General features: G+C 32.6%; 1 pseudogene; it reads right to left on the bottom strand.

The window, feature by feature from the left end:
- Nucleotides 1-787: 787 nt before the first annotated feature.
- Nucleotides 788-903, bottom strand: LOC120581780 (uncharacterized; annotated as a pseudogene).
- Nucleotides 904-4651: the final 3748 nt, after the last annotated feature.

Genomic DNA, 4651 nt, shown 5'->3' with positions numbered 1-4651 from the left:
GAGCAAGGAATACAAATGTCATTCTAAGTACAGTTGGAAGCTATTGAAGTCAGAATAGTGAAACACTCTGATTTATGTTTTAAAGCAATTGCTCGGACTAGGTAAAAGGAAAAGCTTCCAGTGAATAAAAGTAGAAGTAGGAGGAGGTTATAATGGAGGAGTTGAGAGGTGATGGTTGCCTGACATGTTTGGCAGCAGTAGATAGAGAGAAGTGGATGCATTCAAGATAAAGCATGAAGTAGAATGAATCAGACTAACTGATAGATTTAATGGAGAAGATTATTAGGCTTTTGGCTTGGGTAACTGCATGGATTGTGGTGCTGTTTACTGAGATAACAGACTCTGCGGAATAGTGGTTTGTCAAGGGAGAGGGAGGATCAAGGATTTTGTCTGGGAAATGTTTATTTTGAAATATGTAGTTGACATCGAAATGATATGTCAGGTAGTTGCATAGATGAGTTTAGAACTCAGGGAATGATCAGTTCTAGATATATAAACTCAGACTTCAGAAGCATATAGAATTCAAAGCCATAGGACCAGATGTGATAATGGAAGGAGAGAATGTAATTACAAAAGAAAATAACTATTTCTAAACTGAGTCAATGTGACATTTAGATGCCAGTTATTGGAGGAAGAGATAGCAAACTACAGAAAACTATAGGAGGAGAAAATAGCAAAGGAGCCTGAGAAGATGAGGGAGGAGAAATATCAGGATAGAATGATGTTACAGAGGCCAAGAGAGAATGGATGTTTTATTTATTTTTTTTTTATTATTTATTATTATTTATGTTTACAGCACCTAGTCTTCCTAAGTGGTCTCCCATCCAAGTACTAACCAGGCCCAACCCTGCTTAGCTTCCGAGATCAGACATCAGGCTTGTTCAGGGTGGCATGGCCATAGACCATGGATTGTGGCTCCACTGGGGAATGAACCCAGAACCTTCTGCATGTAAAGCAGGTGTGCTAACCACTACACTGTGGAGCCACATCCAAGAATGGATTTTTAAGGAGAAAGCTCCATCAAGAATTTCGTCGAGAGCTGCTAAGAGATTGGGAAAGAGGAGGTGTAGTTTGCAACCTTAACAAAAACGGTTACAGTAAATGCTAAGGTGTGAAAGCCATGCTGGGGTGAAATACAGGTTGTAATGGGTTGAATAATAGTGGAAGATGAGGAGCTAGAGTAGAGAGTTAATCCCTTAAAGAAGTTTTGCTGCAAAAGGAGTGAAAAAATGAAGTGGTAGGAGAAAGGGCAGAGGGTCAAGAAAAATTTGCTGTTGTTCAAAAAGTATTAGATGGCAGAGTTTCTTTGTCTGCTGAGATGAGTAAATAATCCATAAGAAAGAAATCAAAGGTGAAGGAGAGAGAGAAGGAAAAAATGCATGAGCAAAGTTCTTGAGAGGAGAAAAGGCATGAGACCCAAAGCCTGAGTGAGGAGAGTGATCTTTGAAAGGGGCAGGGAAATATTTTCTATTCGAACAAGAGAGAAAATAGAAATATGGGTACCTTTACAAATAACTTTACAGATTTTGCTGCAATGAAATGGAGAAGTTTCAGTCTGAATCTATAGAAAGGATTCATAAATTTTTCATTTCTCGGTAATTGATTAAAATACGTGAAACTAATTATAGGATTGTGTCTTCTTTTACAAATAAATGTCTTATTATACTCTACTACCTCTAGTCCAATATTGAATGGCAGTGACAGAAATATGCATCCTTATATTCTGTTTGCTTTAAAGGAAATAATTCTACCACCTGATGACTAAAGACATTTATGTTTATAGGTTTCTGGTAGATACAGTATAGCAAGTAAAGGATACTTATATTTCCTAAGACTGAATCATGCTTAAGATGGTTCATCTTGGCATAAACTCGACATGATGATGATACATCTTTTTCTTTAAATTTCTTGATTTGTGTTGCTAATATCTTAGCTTTTTAAAAAATCTATATTCATAAATGAAATTGGCACAAAGTATTTTTGCAAATGTGCTATCAGATAGATTTTTGGTTTCATGGCTGTTCTAGTTCCATAAAAGAACCTAGAAACTTTTTCATGTTTTTCTAAGCTCCACTTTATTTTAAAGAAGGGAAATTATCTTTTATGGAAGAAATCTCGTAAAACCATTTGGGTCTGATGATTTTTTTAAAAAAAGGAAGTTATGTCTTTATTTTTTTCTATAGTTAATAGTCTATTCAGGGTTTTTACTTCTTTCATGGATAGTTTAGGTCTTTTATTTCCTAGAAAATATTTATTTTATCCCAGTTTTTAAATGTGTTTTAAAAGTTAAACATACTGTGGTACTATAACTTAAAAATTTCTGTACCTGAAGTTATGTCCTCTATCTCATTTCCAATGTGGTATTTCTTCTTTCACTTTTCCTTGATCAGATTTGACAAACTTTGGGTGTCAAATAAGCTTTAATTTTGTTAAAATTTTAAAAATTATTTATATTTTATTGAACAATTTCTAGTTTTTATAAATTTGAGATTTTAAATAGTTTATTTCTGCCTCTAAGTAGTCTTTCTTTCAGTTTGTTATGTTATTTTAGCACTTCCCTCCACTAAATTCAAGCTGATTTATTTTCATTCTTCCTCATTTTTTTAGTAAATGCATAAAAAGCTGTAAATTTTTCACTGAATACCATTTAGACCATAGCCCACAAGTTTTAACATGTCGTGTTCCTATTTTAAATTTTCAGAGAGCTTGTAATTTGAATTTGGATTACCTCTTTAAGACTTACTTTGAAGGTTGGTCATAATTTTCAAGTGGGTATTATTTTTGTCATCCTTTTATTATTAATTTCTAATTTTATTGTGTTCTATCCAGGAAAATATATTTCCATACTTTAAAATTTTTGAGATTATCATTGTGGTTTAATATAAAATCAAGTTTTGAAATGTGTTTCATCTGTATTTTAAAGTGTTATGTATTCATTTTGAATATACAAACTTTTAATATATGTGTTTTCGATTAATTTAAGCTTAGTAGTGTTTAAGTCAAATATATTCTTATATTGCTAAGGATTTTATAATACCTTTTTAAATTTTAAAATTAGGCTATAGAAAATGCAGAAAATTATAAATAAGGAGGAATAAAAACATCAACATTCTATGAATCTAGACATAAATACTAATATTGTTTTGGCATATATTTTTATAACTTTTAGCCTTCTTTCATGGTAAAGATAATGCTATACATATGTAATTGTATCCTGAGTTTTTTCTTTGTTGACTTAGCATTTCTGCATGTCAAATAATTCTTCATAACCACCATTTTATTAGCTAAATACTGCATAAGAATCTACTATGATTATAAACATGTTTACACATTTTTCTATTATAATTTTGTAGAAAATCTCTTTGAATATAAGTCTTTTCCACATTTAAAATTAATTTTATAGGATGAGTTTGTAAGGAGAAATTAAGTCAAAAAGTATGATCATTGGTTAGGCTCCTGTACTTACAAGCCTTTTTTATAACTGTAAAGCAAAACAAATTTATACTTTTTATATAAAGTTAAAGTACCAGTGGACATCATCTTCTCTAGCTCCCTCTGATCTCTGTCTTATTCAACCTACCTCCACAGCTTTAACATCCAGAGAATTCAGTTTGTGTATCCTTCCAGACCTTTCTACATATGTTTACATATGTATGTCTGCACGTGCCTGTTTAATGTTTACGTGTACATGTGTGAAAGGGAGAATACATGCATACATAAGTGCATAATATACACTAAGAATATGTATGTAAATATATATACACACATATATTTCTTTTTAAAGTTTGAAAAAATTATGTGCTAGCTCAGTAATAAACTTTCACATTTTCAGATGCCTAATGATTAAAAGTATATGTTCACAGTAGGGACTTTCTCATTTCATTGCTAACATTTAAAGAGATTTAACAAAATAGTGAATCTCTCTGACCTCTCCTTCATTATCTGGTAAATAATTATCTAGTTTCTTTCTTTATCAAATTTGTGAAAAGGCTTGCTACTCTTGCTTAAATTGTCCTTTAATTAAGAGACAGGAGAACTTGTCACAGAAGAATATCTTCTCCTTGGACAATTGGATTAATTAAGAGCAGGGTGACTTTAAGAGCATGGCATCCAGAAGACTGTTAAGTGTTCTTTAGATGTAAAGAAATGGAAATTAATTGATACCCACTAGATGGTTGATGACAACATACTAAAAGGCATGTTTACTTTCTCTCTTTGGATTGATGTTATTTTTTTCATTTGGGGGGTAAACTCCCAAATAGCTAAATAGTAGTTTGACTATTAGGTGCATATCAGTCAGGCTACAAGTTATAGATAACCCCAATTTCAATTGGCCTGAATGCTCAAGCTATATCATTTTCTCTAACAAGAATTCTTCAGGTAGCTTTATTCCACAGTTGATTAGTCCTATGGCTCATGATGTCATTAGAGCCTTTTTTCCTCCTGTACTATCCTCAGCCTGTCCCCTGTGTCCTTAGGTAGTTCTTTGCCTGTGGTCCCAATGAGACACAATATGATTTGTCAGTTTTAGCTGTTCCTTGTAGACATCTTAATGTCAAGCAATGAACTCGTCCTTATAAAGCTTTTGAGAAACGAAGACCATTTCCCAAAAATCACTTGCTGACTTCTGTTCTTGGCTCATTGACCTACC

The sequence above is a fragment of the Pteropus medius genome, unplaced genomic scaffold (genome assembly GCF_902729225.1).
Source record: "Pteropus medius unplaced genomic scaffold, Ma_sr-lr_union100, whole genome shotgun sequence".
NCBI lineage: Eukaryota > Metazoa > Chordata > Mammalia > Chiroptera > Pteropodidae > Pteropus > Pteropus medius.
This window is presented reverse-complemented; position numbering and strand designations above follow the sequence as displayed.